This window comes from Pleurodeles waltl, chromosome 4_1 (assembly GCF_031143425.1).
Source record: "Pleurodeles waltl isolate 20211129_DDA chromosome 4_1, aPleWal1.hap1.20221129, whole genome shotgun sequence".
NCBI lineage: Eukaryota > Metazoa > Chordata > Amphibia > Caudata > Salamandridae > Pleurodeles > Pleurodeles waltl.
In genome coordinates, this window is record NC_090442.1 from 171832900 (window position 1) to 171860393 (window position 27494).

Here is a 27494-nt window from a genome sequence, read left to right on the forward strand (position 1 = left end):
AGAAACAGCAGACTGAAGTTGAACTCAGACAAGACGGAGGTCCTCATCCTTGGCGCCAACCCCACAGCCTGGGACGACTCCTGGTGGTCGAACTCTCTGGGAGCAGCCCCAACACCCACCGACCACGCACACAACCATGGCGTCATCCTCAACTCAACACTCTCCATGTCCAAGCAAGTCAGCGGCGTCTCCTCATCCTGCTTCAACACCCTCTGCATGCTTCGCAAGATCTACAGATGGATCCCCACAGATACAAGAAAAACAGTCACCCAAGCCCTCGTCAGCAGCAGACTTGACTACGGAAACACCCTCTACGCAGGAGCCCCCGCCAAACTCCTCAAACGACTGCAACGCATACAAAACGTCTCCGCACCCCTGATCCTCGATGCCCACCGCTACAGCCACATCGCCCCCCTCCTGAGAGACCTACACTGGCTCCCCATCAGCAAAAGGAAAACCTTCAAACTCCTAACCCACGCACACAAAGTGCTCCACAACACCGGTCCAGCCTACCTCAACAGACAAATCACCTTCTACTCCCCATCCCGCCAACTCCGCTCTGCCAACCTCGCTCTCGCCACTGTCCCCCGCATCCGAAGAGCGACAACCGGAGGCAGATCCTTCTCCCACCTCACCGCCAAGACCTGGAACACCCTTCCTCTGCCCTTACGTCAGACCGAAGACCTGCTGACCTTCAGGAAGCGGCTCAAAACTTGGCTATTCGAGCAGTAGCAGCACCCCCCCCCCCAGCGTCTTGAGACCATCACAGGTGGTAGTGCGCTCTACAAATACTTGATTGATTGATATATCCAGGGCCTAGAAATTAAATGCTACCAGTGGGAGTGCAGCACTTATTTTGCCACTTCCTTAGCTCTTTAAAACATGTCCCTTGTTCTGCCAATGCAGCCTGAATGCATTGTTGCAGTGCCATGTTGTAGGAGGCTGGCCTGGTTTCTAGTGGGTACCAATGGTACTTACGCCTTATACCAGGTCCAGTTATCCCTTAGTAGTAGAGTGTAGTAGTGTTCTAGCTGCTTAGGCTGATCAAAAGGCAACCAGGAGACATGCAAAGCTCATGCAATACCACGTATATCATATAGGTATTATAGACAATACTCATAGTTACTAAAAATAAAGGTACTTTATTTTAGTGACAATGTGGCAAAAATATTTCAGAGGATATACTCCCTTAGGAGGTAAGTAAAATACACAAACTATACACAACTAACCGAATCAGGTAAGTAAAACAGTCAGAAAGTAGTGCAAACACTGTAAAACACGATAGGATGCAATAGGCCTAGGGGCACCACAAACCATATACTAAGTAAGTGGAATGCGAACCACGAATGCACCCCTAGGCAAGTGCAGTGTGTAGAGGGTCGCAGGGAATGTGAGAAAACACCAAGGGTGTAAAGGAGACCCGACCCCAGGACCCAAGAAAGCAGGAGTAAAGTCCTACTATTTCCCCCAAAACACACTAAAGTTGTGATAAGGGATTTGGAAGGGCCACAACAGACTGCAAAGCACTGAAGATGGATTCCTGGACTTGAATACCTGTAAAGGAAGGGGACCAAGAGTCACTAAAGTGTCCAGAGGGGGCAGGAGCCCACTAAACCCCAGATGAAGGTGCAAAATGGCTGCTATGGTTGGAAGAACATGCTGGTTTTGCACCAACAAAAGGAGGTAGGAGGTTCTGCTTTGTGCAGAAGATGTCCCACGGAGTGCTGGAGGATGCAGCATTGTTTCCTTGGCAAAATACCGCAAACAAGCCTTGCTACCTGCAAGAGTCGCGTTTGAAGAAAATGGGTGCTGCCCGGGCACAGTAAGGACCAGGATGTCGCCACTCAGGAGGGAGACAGAGGGAACCCTCAGCAATGTAAAGAGCCCTCTGAAAGGAGGGAAGCACCCGCAGGTGTGCTTGAACACGGGTTCAAGAAGACTGAACACGGAGGTCATCTCAACACTGCAAAGAGAGGTCCCACGACACCGGAGGTCAACTCAGGGAGCTGAGCATTGCAGGACAGAGTGCTGGGGACCTGTGCATGCAGGATTTCTTGGAAATGTGCACAGAAGCCCTTGTAGCTGCAGATCATGCAGTGCACACGATTACTGTCTGGGAGGGGATGCAAGGACTTACCTCCTCCAAATTCGGACAGTTGGACCACTGGACAATCGCGGTCACTTGGGTCCACCACCTGTGTTCCAGGGGCCACGCTCGTCAGGATGAGAGGGGACCCAGAGTACCGGTGAGGCTGTAGTTTGTTGCCTGCTGGAGCAGGAGGAAGATTCCGTTGACCAACAGGAGATTTCTTCGTGGTGGTGAAGGCAGGCAGCCCCCAGAGCATGCACCACCAGGAAACAGTCAAGGAAGCCGGCAGGATTAGGCGCTACAATGTCGCTGGTAGTCTTCTTGCTACTTTGTTGCAGTTTTGCAGGTGTCCTGAAGCAGTTAGAGGTCGATCCCTAGCAGAAATCGAAGAGACAAATGCAGAGGAGACCTGGTGGATTCTTGCAAGTCGTAATCCAAAGAGAAGCCCACAGGAGAGACCCTAAATAGCCCTGAGAGGAGGATTGGCTACCTACCCAGGTATTCACCTATCAGGAGGGGTCTCTGATGTCACCTGTGGTCACTCAGAGGCCCCCAGAGCACCCCCACACCTCTGAAAACAAGATGGCAGAGGTCTGGGACACACTAGAGGAACTCTGGGCACCACCCCTGGGGTGGTGATGGACAGGGGAGTGGTCACTCCCCTTTCCTTTGTCCAGTTTCGCGCCAGAGCTGGGACTGGGGTTCCCTAAACCAGTGTAGACTGACTTATGCAAGGAGGGCACCATCTGTGCCCTTCAAAGCATTTCCAGAGGCTGGGGGAGGCTACCCCTCCCCAGCCTGTAACACCTATTTCCAAAGGGAGAGGGTGTAACACCCTGCTCGCATAGGAAATGCTTTGTTCTGCCTTCCTGGGACTGGGCTGCGTGGACCCCAGGAGGGTAGTACCCTGTCTGTGAGGTGGCAGCAGCTGTAGCTGCAGTGCAAGCCTCAGAGAGCTGGTTTGGCAGTACTGGGGGTCCATAGTGGAGCCCCCAGAATGCATGTAATTGGCTCCCCAATACCAGATTTGGAATGGGGGGACAATTCCATGATCGTAGACATGTTACATGGCCATATTCGGAGTTACCATTGTGAAGCTACATATAGGTATTGACCTATATGTAGTGCACGCGTGTAATGGTGTCCCCGCACTCACAAAGTCCAGGGGAATGGCCCTGAACTATATGGGGGCACCTTTGCTAGTGCAAGGGTGCCCTCACACTTAGTAACTTTGCACCTAACCGTCAGCAAGTGAAGGTTAGACATATAGGTGACTTATAAGGTACTTAAGTGCAGTGAAAATGGCTGTGAAATATCGTGTGCGTTATTTCATGCAGGCTGCAATGGCAGTCCTGTGTAAGGGTTTGTCTGAGTTCCCTATGGGTGGAAAAAGAAATGCTGCAGCCCATAAGGATCTCCTGGAACCCCAATGCCCTGGGTACCTAGGCACCATATACTAGGGACTTATACTAGGGACTTATAATGGGGGTCCAGTGTGCCAATTAGAATTGGAAAATGTAGTCACTAGCCTATAGTGACAAATTTAAAGGCAGAGAGAGGATGAACACTGAGGTTCTGATTAGCAGAGCCTCAGTGAAACAGTTAGGCACTACACAGGCATACATATTTAGGCCACAAACTATGAGCACTGGGGTCCTGGCTAGCAGGATCCCAGTGAGACAGGCAAAAACATACTGACATATATGAAAAATTGGGGTAACATGCCAAGAAAGATGATACTTTCCTACACCTGTCGACTTGGCTTTTAAAACCCCTTGCCAAGCCTTAAACCCCCCTTTTATTACAAAAATTCACCCCTACGATAGACCATAGGCAGCCCATAGGACAGGGTGCTGTGTTATTCAAAGGCAGTACATGTGCTTTAAAGGTTACCTGTCCTTGTTAATGAAAACCTCCCAATTGTGTGTTTCACTACTGTGAGGCCTACCCCTCTCAAAAGTTAACATTGGGGATTTCTTATTATAATTAATAATCTGTAATTTCTAACTGAGAGAGGATGGATCTGTCATGTTTAGTACCTATGAAGTTGTAATGATAAATCCTCTCCAATGGCAAAGTCAAAATTATTGTTACAATTTTGAAAATGCCACTTTTAGAAAGTTGATATTTTCCTGCACTTAGCCCTGTGTGCCTGCAGCCTGTCTCTGATTGCATGTCTTGGTTGGGTGACAGCTGGCCTTTGTGTATTCTCTCTAGACAGCCACACACAATGGGAGTTTAGATGTAACTTGTTAAGGCTCAATGGGTAATTAACTGGCTTGATGGTGGTCGGAGCTGATCACTTGCTCACTTACACCTCAATAGGCTTCTTGGAAATTGCCCTCTCTACAGAGTCAAACACTTTGCCTTTCTCTTCCTACATTTTGCTGGATTTTTGTTTTGTTGGCCTTCGGATCGGTGCACTTTACCAATACTAACTAGTGCTAAAGTGTTTTTGCTCACACCCCTAAACCTGGTTTGAGTGGCATATACCTGCTTTGCATATTTAATGTACATGTAAAAACCTTGTAAAATAGTACATCATATACCCAGGGCCTGTAGATTAAATGCTACCAGTGCGCTTGCATCACTTATTGTGCCACCCACTTAAGTAGCCCTCCAAAACATGCTGCACGCCTGCTGTTGCAGCCCCACTGCCATGTCGACTTGGCATTTAAAACCCCTGTGACGGGCTGGAACCAGTTCGCCCGCACATGGCTCTCACTTGTGCTGACGCTGCCCCTGTTAATCCGAGACTTCCTGGTCTCTCTTCCCGTGATTGGTGGGAAGACCAGCAGTGGCGGGACGCCAGGAGGTCAAAAGTGCCACTGCCAGCACTTACGGTGTTCAGAGATGGGGAGGAGAAAGCGGGAGCCGTGAACCAGTCATCGGAGGAGGAGAAACCCAGCGAGCGAGAAACGAACAAGGAAGACGAGGATCGGAGTCCACTTGAGTTCTGGAGACGGCGGTACCGTCCAAGTACCGGAGGAGTGACGGAAGTCCCTGTTCCAGGCGACCGGGAGGACGAAGTGCAGCACCCCGCCACGCTTCAGGAGAAGCGTGGCCATTCAGGTGCGTGGGACCACGTCCCTGAACGAGTGAGTGAGAAAGAGAGGAAAAGAGTGGAGTGAGAGAAGGGGGGAGAAAGAGGAAAACGGCTAACACGAGGAGAAGGGAGGGGGGAAGGACCACACCAGGAAACACAAAACCACGAGACCTGGGGAAGGGAAGGGGGTGGAAAAGAGAAACAGACAAAAGCGAGGGAGAGAACCAACAGGGAGAGAGAATATACTTACCACCGTGCCCCGTAGAGCACTGTCACCACCAATAGACCAGCCAAGACCTGCGCACAGGAACGGTTGAGCGCTGAAAGAAAATAGGAAGACAGAAAAGACAGGAGTTAGACCATTAAGAGACAGATGGAACAAAGCACATACTAACCTAAACCCGTTTGAGAAATGTAACTTTAACAAGAACAGTGAGACTGGGACAACAAAGAAAGCATAAGGAAACAAAATAGATAACAAGGACCACGTTCACTTACTGATATTATTCTCTTCTCTTCACATGTGCTTCCCGGGGGACGACCTGTGAAAAAGGGAGACAGAAAGAGAAGAGTGAAGACCAAACCTCAAGAACATCCCACCACCAAAAGCCAGTAACCAAAGACTGAAATATACTCACCTGATTCCTCCCACATCCAATATCATCAATAAACTTCCTTTTTTCAAGACTTTAATGGGATCTAGAGTGATTCATCCAACCCCCACACGGTTACAACCCCTTACCAAGCCTTAAACTTCTCTTTATAACATATAAGTCACCCCTGAGGTAGGCCCTAGGTAGCCCATAGGGCAAGGTGCTGTACAATTAAAAGGTTGGACATGTACATTTAAGTTTGACATGTCCTAGTAGTGAAAAACTCACTGATTTGTTTTTCACTACTGTGAGGCCTACCTCTCTCACAGGATAACACTGGGGAGTCCTTGCTACATATAATAAGCTGTAATTCCAAAATGGGTGGAGTTAGATATAGCATGTTTGGTACCTATTGACTTGTAATGATAAACCCTCTTTAGAGGTAAAACTGAATTTATCATTACAAGTCTGAGAATTTCACTTTTAGGAAGCTAGCATTTTCCTGCCTTTAGACCTCTGTGCCTTCAGTCTGCCTTATGTCACAAGACTGGGTGTAACTGAGAGTTGAGACTTTGTGAACGCACCCCAGACAGTCACACAATAATGGGGTTAGCAAAGCTTGAATGGCCTTTCCACTGAAAGGATGGGAGGGCAGAGCTAAGCACAGCCCCACTTTCACCTGAATAGACGGTGCCCTGTCTCCCTACAATAGGTTTAACAACTCTGTATTGTCAGTGAAGCCAGCTAGTAGCAAAGGCAGAGGCGGCATGAAACTCCCATAACATTGAAGATCTTCTCTGGAAACTTCTCCCATCTTCTAGGAGCAGGGCACCAGGGTATACAAATAGAGCGGTCAGTCCTACTCTTCAATTCACTACTGGACCTGCAAAGGTCTCTCAGAGGACTGCCTGCTGCTCTAACCTGCTGTGCACTCTAGCAGTCTGCTGCTGTACCTGGAAGGACTGTTTTGCTGCCTGAAGCCTGCTTTGAATCCTCATAGGCCAACCCTGCTGTTGAAACCCGGAATCTTCACCTGCACCCAGGACTTCTAGAAGTGACTCCAAGGGCTAGTTTGCTGGCCTCCTGTTCAGGGCCACAGGAACATAACAGGCTCTCACCATCTTGAACCTGCATCTGGGCCCAGCCTGAGTGAGTTCTGAACCCCTAAGAGGTTTCCATACACTCCTTGACCCTTGGTTGTGGTGCTAAAGATGACCAGATATTGTGGCTGGCGCTTTCATCTTTTAGGTGCTATTTTTTAACCTTTACATTTAAAACTCATAACTCCGGTTCTACTGATTGAATTTTTTGTTGTTTTGGTGTCAAATCATCTATTACATTTTACTGTATTTTTCTAAATTGGTTTGGGATTTGTGTTATGTTTTTACTGTATTACTGTGTGTGTGCTGCATAAACCCTTTACACATTGTCTCTAAATAAAGACGGACTGTTTTTATTGTGCTTAGCTACCCAGGGTTACGCCCAGATTAATTTAGTGACTTTTTGTAGATTGTGGCAGTTGCCTGACCAGGGCTCACACCCTAGTCAACCAACAACCTAATTTCTAACATGGTTGTGTCCTGTCCCCACACAAAGGGCTGCATACCCCCCTGTAGTGGGTTGGGAATCAGGGCAGGAAGGAAGGACCTCTGTGCATTTCAAAGACTTCTTAAGGTCTCCTCCACTTCACAGGCACCACTTGTTAAAAGACGTGGACCTCAGACACAATCAACTTAGTGCATTTGGGGACCTGTGGATACTCTGCGAGGAAGAAGGATTGTTGTACTGCTGCACGGACTGCCACTCTGCTAGACTGCTGCTCTGGACAAACTGCTTTCTTGCTGTGCTGACCTACTGCCCTTCCTGCCTGGCTGAGGAAGGACTGGACAACATCACTTGAACCCAGAACCAGAGAGACTCCAAGGGCTTCCTGGCTTGCCTCCTGATTGAAGTCTCAGGGTCATAAAAGACTTCCAACTTACATGCTGTAGCAACTGGATTCTACCATCTGTCTGTCTGCCCTGCCTAGTGGTGCCAACCCAGTCCTGGACCCTGGAAAGTGAGTTTGAAGTGCTGCTCCAGCAAAACTAATGCATCGCTGTCGACATTGCCTCTCCTCCACTTCGGACTCATTGCTGCCACTGAGAGGATCAACTCGGCTGAATTGCACAGTGCATGAACTCCATTCTCAAACGCATCATAGCCATTGCGTGGCTCGGAACCAATGCATCGCCTTTCTTTGGGGACCAACAACAACGATTCAGCTCACCTGGGCCCCACATTTCATCTTCAACAATGACGCAACTACGGTACTTTGCAGTGTAACAAAGCTGCTCCTGGTGTCCAACTCGTGCTCCATTGCGGTCGGCCTGAACTTTTGACTTTGTCCTGGTATAGTCTGACCCGATATCCCTGGTTGGCAATTTTTGCTTGTACATGCCATTTTACAATTTAGGCCCATATTTATACCATGTTTGCGCTGAATTAGCTTCATTTGTTTTATGCTAAATCAGTGCAAACTTAACTCCATATTTATATTCTGATGCTGGACCAATCTAGTGTCAAAATATTAGAGTTTACGTCATTTTTTGGATGCGTGAAACCTCCTTGCGTCATTGAGATGCAAGGCAGGCGTACCCATCCGAAAAATGACTCTAAGCCCCTTGCGCCATAATTATCCACCCGGGCAAAAAAGACGCACTGTTGGGAGACGGACCCAAAAAATAACGTTAACTCCGATTTGCGTCAAATTTTAACACCTGGGTCAGACCAGGTGTTAAAATGAGGCAAACACATCAGTAGTTAAGGAAAACACACAGAAGCAACATCACAAACCCACAGGACAAGATAGAAGTGTTACTGCTCCAGCTTGCGAGACAAAGCAGAGGACAGCAACAACCACAGCAACCACCACAACGCGAACCACAAAAGCAACGCAGAAGGCAGGAGAGGGTATTCAGAAACAGGACAGCCCTCCAAGGCCTCAGGGAACAAGACATCATAAGGACATATAGACTCAACCAGCAAGCCATACTTCACCTGCTGCACCACATTGAGCCACAAATCACAGCCAGCCTGCAGACCCCACACAACATACCACCTGAGACAAAGCTGTCCTGCACGTGCTGGCAAGTGGCTCATTTCAAACAACGGGTGCCCTGGTTATTGATGTGTCACTGCCGTCATTCTCCGCGTTCCATCCAAAGGTGTTAGATGCAATAATCTCCCTGACACCCCACCACATCAGCTTCCCCAACAACCAGCAAAAGCAGCAGGAGATAAAACAGGAGTTCTACCAATGTCATGGCTTCCCACATGTGCGTGGTGCAATTGACTGCACCCATGTCCGACTTGTGCCAATTGCAGCAACAGAGCACATATACCGGAATCGCAAGCACACGTAGTCCATCAATGTGCAGGCCATAGTGGGCCACAGAGGACAAGTTACTAACATTTTGGCCAAGTATCCTGCAAGTGTACATGACGCCTACATATTACGGCACAGCAGGATCAACAAACACTTCCAGGATGGACAATATGGAAATGGAAATGGCCTACTTGTGGGTAAGTCATCAAACATAGCAATATACACACCAACCCTGTAGGACACACAAGACATACACCACTACAAAAACACCATGTGGAGAGGACATTTGGCATACTGAAGTCAAGATTCAGGTGCCTGGACATCACAGGAGGCAGCTCTTATATGCCCCTAACGTTGTCTGCAAAATTATCATGACATGCGCTATCCTGCACAACATTTGTGTGCGGATGAACGTCCCCATGTATGGCCAGGTTGATTACGTGCCGGATGAGGAGGAGGAGGATGGTGGTGTAGAAATGAAGGGGGAACAGCATAACACAGCTGCTGGGATATGCACCAGACAGCACATAGTTAAAAACGTTTTCACTTAAGAACCACTTAAATCTCCTTGCCAACTTTGTAAATAAACACTTCACTTATACAACCACTCCTGCTTTGGTCTCTTCAATCCCCACTACTTATACCATAGGATTGTGAGTCTAACCTCAGGGAGCATGTTACAAATATGAATCTGACAAGTACTGTAACAACATGATATGTGATGTGTAAGATTGTACTGCCACCATCACAAACATCACTAATAGCCTTATCTCTGGTATGTGACAACTGAAGAACACAATCTATGGACCACAACATATCTTGTACAACCATGTTGCCAACTTGTTCATTAATAGCTCATCACACACAACTACATCACGTCCAAATAGGAAGTATGCAAGGGGCCCACATATGAGGTAGTGGATGATCAAAATTAGAAAGTTAGTAATGTTAGAACAGAACACTGTCACAACTCAGTGTGTGAATTGCAATGGCTGCATGGAACATGTGTGACAATGGGGGGACATAATTGGTGCCAATGGTTATGATGATTTGCCCATGTATAACAAGTAATGGAAGAGGTTGGGCCTACGCGGTACATCCATGGTATTCTTTCCTGCCACTGCCGTGGGGCCCAATCCTGACACAGGGTGCACATGACCTCAAACATTGCACGGACACGTCTGTGGAATTCACTTCAGTATGAATGAGAACATATCCAGCTAGGGATGCAGGTCCACCACACAAAACCAACAACCATTGCTAAATGCAATGAATTTAATCAAACATTTGTGGTCAAAACATAATCTGGGTGGAATGTAGACAGAGTGTGTCATACACAGTATTTACCAAAGATGTACACATGTCAGACATATGTGTAGGCCACACACAAGCCCCCATAAACTCCAAATCTACATACGGAGACAGTTGTCCGGTAACATTTCCTAGGTAGCATTGGTTCAGCCATCATTAACAATGCTTGAGCTGTGTATGTCGTTTTAAATATTATGATCTGTATGACAACATCACATACAAAAACACAATTCACAATCACAAAGCAGAATTATTGCATTGTACTGACTGCCATAATATATGTGGCTACACTGTTATCACACATGCATACACAGTACTGACTGCAATACATATGTGGATACACTGTTGTCACACATGCATACATGTGCATGACATGCAACTATTTGCATGCTGTTGACTCTGTTACACACACATCGGTGTAACAGACAAATCACACCTTCATCACACTGTTGCATGGACTACTACATGTGGCCATGCACAATATGCCACACTGCAGCACAGCCCAATTCATTTGTATTTTGATACATGGTGCACCTAAAAACAATGGAACAAAAACACAATTAGTAATTGAGTCAAAATAATTGGCGCAAATGTGTCTAAAACATCCGCAAACGCAAAGAATATGACACCTAGGCCCTTAGTGTGAATTCCACCTTTGTACTCTCCTCAATGCTGATTTTCAGTGAATTCAACGCATAACTGTAATGCGTCAATAAAACCGACGCACGTGCATCATGCGTCTAAAATACCAATGCAAATGTCAAATGTGTCATATAAATACACGCAAAATTGAAAACGTGACGCATGGGGAAAGGAAGTGATGTAATAGGAAATTCTGTTTACAAGCATAGTACGGTGGGTATACTTTCACTTTCTCTTTACAGTCTGTGCCTCTTTTGACTGTGTGGTTGTGTTCTGGAGTTAGTGGTTGTGATTTCCTTGCGTATTGTATCTTGTGGTGTCCCTCTTGTTGTGTTTTGTTAAATATTGTCTGCATTTTGTCCCAGTGTTTCTAAATTTGTGTGTTTTTGTGTATATTTGTGTTTGTACTGTGGGGTGTCTGTCCGGGCTAGTTGTTAAGTTAGGATTGGTTATTGGGCTTAAGTTTCAGTTTTTTTCATTTTTTTTTCTAAGTATTTGTGGTCAACCGTTCCGGTTATAACATGTCTGGTAGGGGGAGGTTGACAAGGATGGGAGGGGCAGAGTTGGGTGGCTTTGTGTGGATGGTAGCCATCTACCTGCTGATGATGTTGGAGATGGGGGCTGGGTCATACCCGATGGAGGCGAGCTGGCTCTGGTGGGGCCAGATGCTCCAACACCTGAAGAGGGCTTATATGAGCACCAGGAATGAGTACTGCCTCAAGCATCGCTGGGCAGATCTGGTGGCCAGGGAGCAGGATCTGCTCAATCATCTTGGTGATGAGATTGGCAACCCTGTTGGTGAGTCTCCCATTAACATACTATTTACTGTTCACTGCTCTAGAATAACAGTAGCAGATGTGTTGGAGTGCTGCATGCAATGCTTGTGGACAGGTTGCATGCAACCGGAATGAAGTGTAACTGCGCTTGTGTAGACATGGAGTTCACATTTCCTACCATTATACCAATGCAGGTCAGATGTCTGGTAAGTCATTCACAACCATCACTAAGTCACACATTTCAGGGGCCATGGCAACACCTGTGCCCCTGCATAATGTCATGTATGATATGCCAAGACACTACCAGCCTGCCATATTTACCTGGATTGTGTCAACAAAGTAGGGCAATTCATGTATAGCACTACTTTGTCATCATTTCACACACATGATCCCTGCCCCTGCCATTATGTCAGTAAAGGGGGCTTACCCACCTTAGGGGGCAATGTAATTGGGGCATTTGATACCATCAGACAACTTTGCCACATCAGTCATGGATTACTCAATGCATGATCACTGCAGACGTATAATTGAGGCATATGTCCATCACAAAGTGCCTCTGGATGCCTTGTAGGACAAGCTTGAATACCTGAGTCAATTGTCTTGCAAAGCACCAGGGTAGTGGCATGTGTTTATTACACAACTCCCCCTTATACCATGGAGTTTTATCTTCTATAGATTGCCCACATATGGTTGTTGCAGGGTGTAGCACTACATGAGTCTCTGGCCCAATGTAAGTGTGCAGATGTGTGGCTCTCGCTCACCTGATTGTCTGTGTCATTGTGTGTTTGTGGCGGTGTGTTTGTTGCACAGTTTTACACTAGGATACCTAGCTCACTCCTCTAAAATAGTACAAACTGAAATTTGTTCACTTGTAGTGACAGTGATATGACATTAAGCATGGCTTTCCATTCATATCTTACAGGTGGAAATGCCCTCTACACAATCGGCAAAGTGGCGTGATTTGAGGACCCAGATGTATCCAGTAGGTGTGATAATGTGTGTCCTGTGAAGTAATCCAGGGTTTGGTGTGAGTGAGTCATGTGTTTTGCACACAATGCTAGATGTGACAAGCTGTCAAATTATCAGGCATCAATGTAGGCTGGATGGTGACGTTTTGTCCCATTGAAAGGTTCCTCATGCACCACCAAAAGGTCATATCGTGTGACGCTTGTGGTGCTCAATGGGCAGCATTGTGTAAACAAGGTAATGACAAGCCACATGTAGGGTCATCTGTGACTAATAAGTGCAACACTGTGAGAATATTGGGAGTGGGGCACTCAGACATTCTCACAACTCAGGGATGCACCATTTTGAACTTAATTTGGTGCATCCCCATTTTGAACTGAATTTGGTGCATCCCTGTATTGTCATGAACATGGAGGACTGGGCTGGCACTTGTCCCCCAGCATGGCGCTCCGTATTTTGCACTCCATGTACATAACACTTATGTGGAATGTAATTGGCGTACATGCCGGTCAAGGCCAAACATGTGCTTGCATGGAAATGGGTGTATAAGGAATAATATTGGCAGATCAGGTATTGATGGGTGTCTACACCTGGACACATGAATGTAGATGTGATAGACCTATGGATATTATCTTCCTAGTTGTCAGCCCTCCTAACATATGGTCCACTCCTTGACTGCATGTATGAGTGGGCGTGCCTTGGTGGATGACTATGACAGTTGAAATGATGGATTGCACGGCTATCCCCCCTTGGGCACGGGGAGAGGAATATCAAATTTGTGAGTAGATGTGATGCTCACTGTGTAGGTGACAGTCATATTGATCAGGCTTGCATGTGTACCTATCAGCACTGACCCCTTATGTTTACCAACGGCATCCCATCCTCCCAATAACATGTTCAAGTTACTGGTGATGTATGGTTGAAATTTGACACAGATTTGCCTTTGCATAATTACATTTTGCCCAAAAGCAATGCACACCTCATTTGGTTTGGTTCATAATCTTGTTGTGCGTCGCTTTGGTTTTAAAGAATTTATGCTAAGGCAGCGTTGTCGTTGCATTTACCAGGGCCATTGTCTTTTCCGGACTTGGAGTGCATATGTAATTAGATGTAGAGTGTAAGCCAATAATCTGTACATACTCCACACAATGCTGATACTGATGGTTGCCTGTCTCAATTTAACAGCTGCCAACATAAGCAATGAGAAACTGTGTGCATTCCAAAAGAGGGCAGTCCGCTACTGGCATATCCTGGCTGTGGAATCTGGGTTCCGGAGAATGGCTTGCCACTATCGTGCTGAGAGATCAACTGGGGAATGGCAGGCATTCACACAAGGGGGCCCCACACTGGCAGTGGCCACAGAGAGGTGACCCAGCTCAACAGCAGTGCAGGGGGGCACAGCTGCCACCGCGACAACAGCCACAACTGCAACAGCTTTGACCTTGGTGCATTAGCCAACACCACCTGCTGCTATGGCCCAGAAAATGCTGCAGGATCTGCAGAGGGACATCACACTAGTATTGCAAAGGTTGGACAGTTTGGAAAAGGAGGTGGCAGCCAATACTAAGAAACTTAAATACATAAAGAAAACCCTCAAGAAGGCAAAGCTATGATTGTCTTTTGAACTCTTACCTCCCAGTTCTGTCCCCTCCCTCCTCATTTGTATTCATGTTTATAGTGAGTTTTAGGGGGTTAGTGTTAGGTTAGAGTAAGTATGTAGTTTAGTTAGGATAAGTGGGTTTGAGGGGCGGGTTTTCTACTTTTTGCATGCTACTTTGTGGGTGGTGGGTCATTTTGGGGTATATATGTGTTTAAAAAATAATATATGTATATACATATATATATATATATATATATATATATATATATATATATATATATATATATATTACAAAACAAATATTTGTTTAGATATAGTTGGTATATGTGTAGTTTAGTGTATGTTGGCTGCATGTGTCTCGTAACATAAGGGGGGTGGGTGGCCAATATTTAGAGTATGTTGTTAAATGTGTTAGGTGAGTTTAGCATAGGGTAATTAGGTTTAGTTGTTGGTTAAGTATAGTTAGTATAGGTTAGGTTAGTTTAGGTTAGGATAGGTTTTCTTGGATTGTTTTTGTTTAGTTTCATTGTAAATAAACATTTTTGGGTAATCTTTTACTTTCTGTGTAATAAGCTTCTGTCTCAGGGTCTTCCCATGAGTGCACAGTGAAAATTGTGTGTTGGCCTAGGGATTCTGTCCTGCCTCCAAAGCCCTCTCTTGACATGTCCATCACCTGTTTACAACTGAGCTGTCACACTGGTAGCAACAACACATCTACTTGTCTATGCATCTGCCATCCAGTGTACCCACCACTCAAGGTGACTATGTTTACCTTGTATTGTACAGGTAGGTGTGGTAATTCAGCTGTCAGGAATGTTGGGCACTATGGCACATCTGACAACAGCCTAAATTTAAAATCTAAAATGCAAAACTGACCAGTGGCAATTAAAGATGAGGTTAAGTACCTCTGTTTCACACCAATGTGTTCTACTGGTACTCCCAGCTGACTATATTGCCTGAGAACTGTTTCACAGCCATTCCTGCCGTATGTGGTGGGTGAAGCATACATGTGTTCTAAATTTTTGACATACTAAGTGAATTGCTTGTAGGGTTGAGACCAGCATTGTCGCTTATCATGGAGGAACCATAAAGACATGGCTACACACATCACAATTCCTAAGCGTAGTAGATGTGTCACAATACACAAAGACATGCTGGTTGTGTAGGAGGTGTTTATTTACTAGTGTTGTAGTGCAATATTTACAATGTCCAGGTCTGTGACCCCCATAAGTGAAATCCATACAATTGTGACACAACACAAGTCCAGGGTTGAGGGACATGTCATGGGACATGCTTGGGTGAAGTGTTGTTGAGTGCGGAGGAACATGATTTGCCAATTTGTAGGTGAGAGACAATGACAGTCCATAGCAGACAGGTCAACAGTATGTCTTTGTAGAGTGCACATATCCAACTGTGCTAACACTGGCACTATTTCAAGTGCAGGACAAAGGAAAACACTGGCCATGTGGCATGGGCTGGTGTAACCGGGAACTCTTTCGGGTGAAGATGATCTTTTCCACATCTTCATCCTCCGATGTGTGTGGTGTCTCCTCTACCCTTGATGGTGGTGGTGGGGAGGTAGAAGGGCACACAATCTTCAGTGGCTGGACTCCCAATTCCTGGCAGCTGCCATCTGTGGAACAACATATGGCATCACTGTAGCAAGGAGGAACTGCTGAATTTTGAGAATAGCAGCAACATCCCTGTGGTAGTCAGCCATGTCTGCCCTGAGGGAGGCCACTTCCCGTTGCATGGAGTCCAGCTTGTTCTCAATCAAGCTGCTGCCAGTTTGGGAGGGCAGTTGTTGTGGCCTCTCCCTCATGGCAGTAGCTATGTCCCTCAGACACTGCTGGACTCCATGCATTGGGGAGTGTGTGCCTCGTTTGGCTGCAGTCTGTTCATTGGCCATAACGAGGCACATGCGCATACCCTCTAGGCTGGCTGCCATAGTCTGCAGAAAGACTAAATACATTCACTTAGAAAAGCTTTGGAAACAGGAACTATATCGGTGGGATTCAACAGTACTTAAAAAATATATAGCTGACAAAAAAGTGCCACGTGGTTTGAGAGTGGTAATATTTCCTTCTTTTGATGATCTATCACCGAATCATATGTTAGATTGGGAACAATTACTTTTTGAGGCGTCCAAGGGCATGATGTTAATTTTGATACAACATGCGGAGGGGAAACGGGACAACTTATTGGAAGAAATACGAGAACTTGAAGCTGAGATTTTGGCCCTCAATTTAGCAGAGGTGAAAATTAAAAATGATAGGATTTTAAAGGATATATTGGAAAAGCATCAAATGTCCATAAAAAATAAGAAAATCGCAAAAACTCAGAGAGATGACAGGGATTATGAGAATGGACATGTTTACACATTTGCAAGAAGAATTGATGTTATTATCACTAAGCCATATAGTACCAATACCCAGGAGGTTAGAGAAATTGTGGTTAGTGAGTCAGAGAATTTTTGTGCCCTTTTTCTGCCCTGTTTCGTTTTTCCTGTCTGATTTGCCTTGTCTTGCTAAGCCAGCCAGTGTCCCCGTCCCTGCCGCTGCGTCCCCTGCGTCCCCGCCCCCCTCGCGCCCCCATTGACCTCCCCCTCCCACCTCCCAGCTGCTCCTCCCTCCCACCTCCCCTTCTTAATGGCCGCCGCTGCGCGGTGCCGGGTGTGACCCCTGACCTGCCTTAAGGCCAGGAAAAAACACCCGACACGGCCGACGGCTCCACATGCCTGCCTCCGTGCCCCTGACCCCGCCTGTTACTGCTGAAGGAAGTTCGAAGCCCTCCCTGGTGCCTAGTGGTAGGCCTATCCAGTGTGCTTTTACTTTTTGCTATATTTAGTTTTTTGTAGTTAATATTTCGTTTTGTGCATTGTCCTTGACTGTATTTGTGGCCTTTTTCTGCCCCGTTCTGTTTTTCCTCTGTGATTTGCCTGGTCTTGCTAAGCCGGCTCTCGCTGGTTTACCCGTCCCTGCCGCTGTGTTCCCTGCGGCCCCGCTCCCCTCGTGCTCCCATTGGCCTCCCCCTCCTGCTGCTCCTCCCTCCCACCTCCCCTTCTTAATGGCGCCTGCTGCGCGGTGCCGGGTGTGACCCTTGACCTGCCTTAAGGCCAGTAAAACACTTGACACGGCCGACGGCTCCACCTGCCTGCCTCCATGCCCCTGACCCCACCTGTTACTGCCAAAGGAAGTTCGAGGCCCTCCCTGGTGCCTAGTAGGCGTATCCAGTGTGCTTTTACTTTTTGCTGTATTTCGTTTTTTGTATTTAATATTTTGTTTCCTGCATTGTCCTTGACTGTATTTGTGCCCTTTTTCTGCCCTGTTTCTTGTTTCCTCTTTGATTTGCCTGGTCTTGCTAAGCCGGCTCTCGCCGGTTTCCCCGTCCCTGTTGCTGCGTCCCCTGCGGCCCCGCCCCCCTTGGCCTCCCCCTCCCTCCTCCCAGCTGCTCCTCCCTCCCACCTCCCCTTCTTAATGGCAGCCACACCGGAGGCACGCCAGAGGCAAGCCCGTCTGCGGCTGGACCACGCCCAGCACCTGTCCCCCTGGTCCACGCACCTCCAGCACCCCCAAGCCCCACTACTCCTCCACAGAGCTCCTTGCTCTCAACCACAGCCGGCACACCACCTGCGCCCAGGCTAACCTCAGACACACCCTCGGACCATGCCGCTCATGCCACTTCTCCTGTACTCACACCAACAAGCACCATAACAATACCAAACACTCCAATCACCTCAACTGCATCCTTCTCAACAACCGCTCCATCCACAAGCACGCCATTGAGCTTTGGGACCTACTCACGACAAACTCTCCCGACATCGCGTCCTCACTGAAATATGGATGAACCCCTCATCAGAACCCGACATCGCCAAAGCCATCCCAGAAGGATACAAAATCACCCGTACAGACTGTATCAACAAACCTGGAGGTGGAGTAGCCATAATACACAAAAACTCCATCCAAATCTCCACCAACACCAATGACACCCTAGACACCACGGGGCACCTGCACTTTCAGGTACACATCAATGCCAACTCCATCCTAAGAGGCACCCTCATTTACAGACCACCTGGACCCCTCCCCCCATTCTGTGACACCATTGCCGACATTATCAGCTCCCACGCCCTCGCCTCCACAAACTACCTACTCCTCGGTGACCTTAACTTTCACCTGGAGAACACCTACGACTGCAACTCCACTATCCTACTGGACAACCTCGCTAACCTCGGCCTCAAGCAACTAGTCACCTCACCCACCCACTCAGCCGGTCACACGCTAGATGCCATCTTTTCCTCCAGCAACCACATCAGCTTCACTTACACCACCGAACTCCACTGGACTGACCACCACTGATTCCATTTTTCCTTCCTGAAACCCACCACCCACCACCAACAACATCCAATCCCCTATCGCAAATGGAGCAAGATCTCCAAAGAACAACTGATCTCCAACCTCGCTCAAGCTCCACCTCCCAGTAGCAACGACCCCAACACCAACGCTCTCAACCTCACCCGATGGCTTGAAACATGCGCAGACCCCCTCGCCCCACTCAAAAAAAAAAACACCACCCGCACCAACAAGACAGCTCCCTGGTTCACCGCTGAACTTCAATCCTCCAAACAAGATTGCCAGAAAACTGAGAAAGCCTGGTGCCTAGAACCTTCAGTGAGCAACTTCTCCGCCCTCAAATCAGCCATGTGGAAACATCATCACCTCATCCGGAACACCAAACAATCCTTCTACAAAGAACGCATAGACGACAACTCCTACAACAGCAAGGAATTTTTTTCCATCATTAAAGAACCCACCAAACCCAAATCCTGCGCCACTAACCAACCTCACTCCCAAGACCTCTGCAGCTCCCTCTCCAACTACTTCCACCGCAAGATCGTAGACATACACAAAAGCTTCACATCGGCGTCGCCTACCATCACCACCACCGACACACCCATCACCACAGCACCCTACCTCACCAACGTACTGAACTCCTGGAACCCCACCAACGATGAAGAAACCAGCAAAACCATGTGCTCCATCCACTCAGGCTCCCCTAAAGACTCCTGCCCTCACCACATCCTCAACAAGGCCAACGAAATCATCGCTCCCCAGCTCCGGGCCATCATCAACAGCTCCTTTGAGACCTCAACCTTCGCAGATACATGGAAACATGCCGAAGTCAACGCCCTGCTAAAGAAACCCAATGCATACCCTGGAGAACGCAGGAACTACCTGCCCATCTCCCTCCTACCCTTCCCTGCGAAGGTCATCGAGAAGATCGTCAATGGCCAGCTGACCCGCTTCTTGGAGGACAACAACACGCTAGACATCTCCCAATCTGGATTCCACAAGAACCACAGCACCGAGACCGCACTCATTGCCGCTACCAACGACATCAGGATCATGCTCGACAAAGGCGAAACTGCTGCCCTCATCCTCCTAGATCTCTCACCAGCCTTCAACACCGTCTGCCACCACACCCTGCGCACACTCCTCTTGGACGCTGGGATCCACCAGTAGGCCCTGGACTGGATCACATCATTCCTCTCCGGCAGAACCCAGAGAGTCCGCCTCCCTCCGTTCCTGCCTGAAGCCACCACGACCATCTGCGGCGTTCCCCAAGGATCCTCTCTCAGCCCAATTCTCTTCAACATCTACATGGCTCCGCTCACCAACATCATCAGATTCCACAGCCTCAACATCGTCTCCTACGCAGACGACACCAAGCTGATCCTCTCCCTCACCAAGGACCCTGCCACCGCCAGGACCAACCTCCACGATGGACTGCATGCCATCGACAACTGGATGAAGATGAGCCGCCTCAAACTGAACTCGGACAAGACGGAGATCCTCATCCTCGGCTCCAACCGCTCCGCATGGGAGAACTCCTGGTGCCTGCCACCCTAGGAACAGCACCAACACCCACCACCCACGCACGCAACCTAGGTTTCATCCTTGACTCATCTCTCACCATGACCCAACAAGTCAACACCGTCTTCAAGATCTTCAGATAGATCCCCACCGAAACTAGAAAGCCGGTTGCCCACGCCCTCGTCAGCAGCAGACTGGACTATGGCAACGTGCTCTACGCAGGATCAACGGTCAAGCTCCAGAAGAAACTGCAACGAATACAGAACGTCTCTGCACGCCTCATCCTCAACATCCCTCGCCGTGACCACATCACAGTTCATCTCAGAGACCTACACTGGCTTCCGGTCAACAAGAGCATCACGTTCAAGGTCCTGGTCCACGCTCACAAAGCTCTCCACAACGCAGGACCTGCCTACCTCAATGAGCGACTTACCTTCCACGCTCCCACCCGCCAGCTACGATCCGCCAACCTCGCCCTTGCCACCGTCCCTAGCATCCGCTGGACCACAGCCAGCGGCAGATCCTTTTCCCACCTTGCCGCCAAGATGTGGAACTCCCTCCCGACTCACCTATGACAGGCCCAGGACCTCCTGACCTTCAGGAAACGCCTCAAGACCTGGCTATTCGAACAGTAGCAGTCCTCCCCCTCACTTCAGCGCCTTGAGACCCTAGTGGGTGAGTAGTGCGCTTTACAAATGTTTGATTGATTGATTGAGAGCATTCCATCACATCAGAGGATTCAGAGCGGACTAGTGCATTAAGTGATAATGTAAGTATCGTTTCTAATGGAGATCATATGGCCTCCACAAGTTTTTTACGGGAGGCCAAAAGGTACAGATTGGGAAACTAAAGAAACTTTGCCAAACAGCTAGTCCCAAACCAAAGAAAAGAACACGTATGGGCAAAAGGAGAAGGAAATATCGAGGGACAGTCGGCCATAGGGGTCCAGACCAGGAATACCAGGAACAAGATTCAGAACAATTAACAGCTATAAGTCTGCAGGATGGAAACACTACTCACGATTTGCAACAAAGTAATAATATTTCTATTGTCAATTTGTCTAATGTTGCACTTACTGATTAACAAATAAATCTATTGAGCAATGGGCTAGGTTTTTGTGTTTCTAGTTAATGCAATATGACACAAGTACATATAGATTTATTTAAATTCTTGCGACAATTGAAACTCAAAAAATATTTTGCTGAGAAGGAGAATACACAACGTATTCGAACATTAAAATTAGTATCAAGTTCCTATACAATCAAATATATTATGGACATTCAACTTTTACTCACTTTGGAGGATAAGGAGTGATTTTGACAGAAGGCATCTATTGGATTACCTAAAAGTCATTCAAGACCTAACTCTGGATAGTGGATTGAAACCCAGATCTCTATTTATTCCTAGTCTACCAGGCAACAATGTTATAGATACCTTTGGGAGACTAGTTAAGAAGGAATTTAATAAGTTGGAGATTAAAATCAGAAAGGGAGGATTCCGCATGTCACATAATATAACTTTGAAACAAAAATTGGCTTTGAAAGAACTAACCTATTTTTAGCTGCACCCCGCGTCATAGTATAACTATGACGCCTGGGTGACATTAAAAAATGGTGCTAGTCAGCACTAAACTTTTTGACGCAAAACTGCGTTAGCACAGTTTTACATCAAAAAGTATAAATCTGGGCCTTAATGTTTAAAAAATCATATCTCAGGTTATACGAATTGGATTTTTATCGTTTTGGTCTTGTTTTATTTAGTAATTTAAGTTCTATTTGTGTAGCCATGTGTGCTATCTCTTTGTGTGGTGTTGTCTCTGCTTTACTGCTTGAGGGGTTGCACAAATATTTTGCACATTGCCCCTTAAGTTAAGCCTCACTGCTCGGTACCAAGCTACCGGGGGTGAGCAGAGGTTAATTTAGGGTTTATTTGTGACTTACTCTGACTAGGACTGTGGTTCTTGCTTGGACAGGGTGCATATCTCTACCAACCAAAAACACAATTTCTAACAGTATGCCGCAGCACATACAGTGACTAGTGTTTTCTGAGCATGGCTGCTAGAAGTTCTAGTGCAAGCACAAATAACATAGATGAGAGCAGGCTTCTCTGGCATTTCCCCCAAGATATTTCAATCGCCCCGAGAGGTGATCTCATTTAAACAAACTTTGGCTACTGGGGACACATACAGCAGCCTAATCCAATTTACAAAGGTTAGGGTATTCACAACCTATTTAATAGAGTGAAGGGGTACCTCGATTCCAAGAAGTAAAATGCTTTAGAAGCATATAAAAAGAAGGCGGCAGTGTGTAACTCTGCATTTAGGCCATCTAACATGGCAACAAATGTGTACAGGTTGCGGGCTGTGGAGCAGGTGGCTACAAATCCAGACAGAACAGGACTCACAATATCTGGCAGCAGCAATATACATTGGTTAGTAATAAATGTAGGTACTCTTTTGGTATTGCAGTTAGACAATGAAAGGGGCCGCTATGATTTACATTTTTAAGGTGTTTCTCTGGCTTCAGTAGTGCTATCATGACCTGTCTCACAGTAGGTGAGACAGTCCCCTGCTCTATTGCTTCATCATGCACAGCAAGAAGATGTAGCACACGGATGCCTATGTACTGTTAAAAAAATTGGGCTGGAGGCAGTCAGACCTGGGTGTTTTTTCCCATTGGGAACTCTCCTATCACGATTTTTATTTCACCAAGGATAAATGGTTGCATCAGAAATAACATTAGAGCACCATGTAGGCAGATCATGGTGGTATCAGTTTTCAGCTACTCAAGATGAGGAGTTTGAACCCTTAGTGGTGTGAAAATCAAGAAAGTATGTATTTGCTACCTTAGTGGCCGTTACCTAGTTGTTCTTGGATCTCTAAGCCCTCGTTCACTGCTCATGGGTGCTTGATTAGTGCGGGATGTTTCAAATGCTTAAGGTCATGCTCAATATTAGCTAACCGGATGCGTAATTACTTTAGTACGCCATTTTACTGTCCCCAGACGTCGAACGGCTTATGTTCAGACATTATCAAATCGATTTTGTGTGTGCCCATGTTTTTTTACTTCTGTTGCAGTTTTTGATTCAGCTAAGTTCACGTGCACGGTGTAAATTGACTTCCCTGCCCCAGATTAGTATTTGCGTCTCCGTGCTGAGTATCATTCACCACAGTTATGTGTAAAACAATGGCCCATCCCTATTCATACCATAACAATTCACAAATGTAATGCGCACCCGGTTATATCTGCCTCAGAGGAGCGCATATCTGCTACACCTGTTAGCATGAGTATCCCGTACTTTTAGTAGTGTGTCTTTTTTTACCTTATTGGTTACTATTCTAGCATAAGATGTCTACAGTTACATTGCCCATCTGACAGCAACGCTGGATGCAGTTCTGGGAGTTAGGTGAGTCCCCTCTAATAGGACTACAATAATTCGATGTCTATACATGAATACATTTCATGTGAGGCAGTTCAATGAACTTGCTACATGCTTGTCCTGCATAACACGGTAGCTGCATTTATATTATATCACCACGTGCGTGGGTAAGTATGTGCAGAACCTGCATACCTCTTTCCAATGATTTACTCTAAAGACTCTTATATCGCCTATGGTATACGACACGCAAAACACATAGCCCAAGCACCACCACCCACTCAGGTGGCTTAATTCCAGCTGGGCAAACCCCATTTGAACATGATAACTAACTTTCACTCCACTCAGTGTGTGACAGCACTAGTGGGATTCCATCTCTCATACTATACATAGAAGTCTCCATGAGAGACGGCGTTCCCCCTTGCAAAATCTGTAGGGGGACTGCAGAATCAGTATTTGAACTCAGTTTGTAATCTAGATGTGTCATGTGGATACTGTGGTGCATTATTGAGTTGGTTATGTACCTCACTACTACCTTATGGCATTATGGGTTAGGGAATGGATTTGCAAGTCCGCTCCTAGGTTCTTCAGTTTGCGGTTAGGTGTTAATCATAGTCACTCTAATCTGCTTGTGATTCAGCGATGTTTGGTGAGTGTCTTTTTAGCGGGCTTCCTTTAGGCAATTTCTTTACAAATTCCATTGCCTGGTGTAGGGCGTCGAAAATATGTTATTTGCCATCCAGACCCACTTTTAATCGTGTTGGATACATATTAGATGTTTGTATGAAGGAACTTCTTCTTCACTGGAAGCATTTTCTGTCTTGCTTCTGGACACCCACCAGGAAGAACGGGAAGCGAGAGATGTAATTTCCCTAAACAACATGCGCCAGCCAAGTGCTGTGACTCTATCTTTAAAGTTGAGTGGGCGTGCAATTATGGAGCAAGCAAATGCCCCAGGGAAAGGTCTAGCTGCCAGTGATCGAAGCACTCTTTCCACCACAAGGAGTCATGAGAAGACAATTGAGCCAAATATCTACTGCACCAATTTTTCAATGTAGTCCTCCATTTTGCCCATGTTGGTAGATTTTGGCACTCCCAGTAGGCGGAGATTGTTACACCTTGAGAGTGCCTATAGATCATAATTTTTGGTCTCTATGACATCTAGAACTTTCTCCATATTGAACAACGTTTCCCCCTAAGTATTGCTCTCAACTTCAACCCTTGAAATTCTCTGCATTACCGTACGACAGACAAAGTCCATACATACATTAAGGGTGTCTGTCCATTTTACTATGAACACCAGGCTTTCTTGCATGATGCATAGCAGTGTCTTCATGTCAGCGTCAATCTCCATTGGTTTTGTAGTAGCATTTGTGTCAGTCAGGAAGTTTTCTGACCCAGTGGCCTTCAGTTCACATTAGTGTTGAAAGTACAGCTTCGGCTACCTGCATTTTCCCATTTTACATGGTTACCAGCTTTGAGGGTATGTCACATGTCTTCAGGTGTCTTTTGGGAGGCTGTGATATAACTGTAAAACTGGGGCCAGATGCCACGTCGTTAGGCCTTCCACAATGATCTCGGGTCGTCTAGGCACCCACTACATTAATTGTTCTTGAAGGCTTTTGATAGCTGTGTTGCTTTGTTGAAGCCAAATCTCTGCCTCATTACACAGAGGTGGTTAGAGGGGCTCAAATCTTTAAGCATTCTCCCAGTGTGCCTCCGTTCATGTAAACTCAGTAGGGTGGGGCACACCTGCACTAGGGGAGGAGAGGGTCACAGCTCTGTAACTCAACTCAAGCCCCAAAATATCAGGCCGGAGCGTTCACATCTGCTATTTTGGATTCATAATCACTGTGCACTCTGGTGCCCTTGCCTCTGCTTCTTTGTAGGTATTTTCTAGGAGTCTCACTCTGCACATTCCGCTTGTCATGTGTAGCCACAGGCCTCCCTTTTCTCTCACGGTCGGCCAGCTTCCTCAGCGATGCTCTGTGGCTCTCACATCACCTATAATCACAGGAGATGCAGGGGTGGTACCAGCTGTCTCTTGTCAACACCTCCTGCATAGCGTCCTCAGAATAATTGCCTCTGGGTAGCGTGTGGCGTGGTCTGCTAAGACCCGGGTGAACCTTTCGTCTCAGGCTGTCTTGGGGGTCCAATGGACCAATGACGTCGATGCCAACCCTTTCAAAGGGGGTCCCAATGACGGGACGTGGGATCAGGGGAGCCTTCCACTTTTTCCCTGACTTCCCACTGGCCTGGCAGTTGGGACCGGACCCACAGAATGCATCTGAGGCTGTCTTCTTTCGGGGCCAATAGAAGTGGGTGGCAAGCCTGGCAAAGGTCTTCTTTCCCTAAATGTCCTGCCACTGGTATGTTAAAAGCCAAACCCAGTAGGAAGGGCCAGTAACACTGAGGGACCACCAGCACATGTGCTGCCCCAGTACCCGGAGTCTTAGGCTCACTACATAGGAGAGCATTCTCCCAGTAAATCAGGTGATCACCAGAGGCTTCACCTGGTGCATGGGCTGTGGCCTGTTGCCTCAAGCTCTCAAGAGTGAGACACTCTTTCTGCGCTTTGCAGAATTTTTCCATGGTGGACACTCCCTCAACTGGCTAGCCAGCAAGCTCAGGTAGGTCACCTCAGGCGGCAATGTCCTCCCATGTTGGCTCAGGAGGTGTCCTCCTCAGGGACCCCATCAACCTCCACTGTGGAAACTTTTGGGACCAGTTTCCCATGCCCTTTGCCCCTCTCCTTGGCAGCTGTCTGAGCCATTTTCCAGGCTCCAGACGCTCTTGCCTCCCCTTCATGGACCGTATGGTCATGCAGACCCACTCAGGCAATCCCATCATCTCCAAGTGAGATCTGAGCTCTACCTCCCTCCAGGTAGTGTGCTCCAGGCCATTGTCTAGCATGCAATCTACAGGCATGGCCGGACTCACAGCTACTTTCAGAGTAACAGAGACCCCCCCCTACTCAAAGAGAACCAGAGCCACTGGTAGATGGCTCTCACGATTGCCAGCGACTATGACTAGGTGGAATGTGTTCGGTAGGACCTGCCCTGCTGACACCCGCTAATACTTGACAGTTGTCATGCAGATCCTCCACCCATTGCCCATTAGTGGTGACCCACTGCCTATACTTAGAAGTATTGGCATGCATGTGGACTTTTGGCATCATATCTACATCCCCCAGGGACCCTAGGGTTACCTCTGTCTTTTCCCCAAAGCTCTCTGGGACTACCTCCTCCTCGAGCGCTACGCTAGCCAACCCAGGTGTCTTGCCACCAGTGCGTGCCTGTGCCCTCTTTGGACATATGGAGTCACCCTTAGAGTGACCATACCTGCAGTACTCTGCACATTGGGGAACCACCTCCCTGTCTTGGGATCAAAGAAACATTTTTTCTTGGGATCAGACTGGATTGGTTACAACTATTTCCTTTGGTATTATTTTGGGGACCTTTAGAGAACTCCTTATTTTTAATTTTTCCCCCCCTCTTTCTTCTGTTGGGAACCCTGACCACTATGTGGGTGTCCCCCTCAGATATCTTTTTAGACACTCTGGTGCTAGCCCAGAGGTCCGCCTCCTCAGCAAACTTCCTGGGATCAGTCAGCTTACTGTCTACTGGGTGCTGGCGCAACTCTACAAAACAAATACTGAGCATGTGCTCTCTCAGGATTATATTGTACAACCCAACATAATCACAGATTTTGCTGCCCTTCACCCAGCCATTCAGTGCTTTACTGGATCAATCAATGAAGTCTACCCATGATTGGTTGGGGAGCTTGTTACTCTCCCTGAATCTTTGGCGATACTTCTCAGGGGTCAGTCCAAATTTCGCAATCAAAATGGCTTTCATGG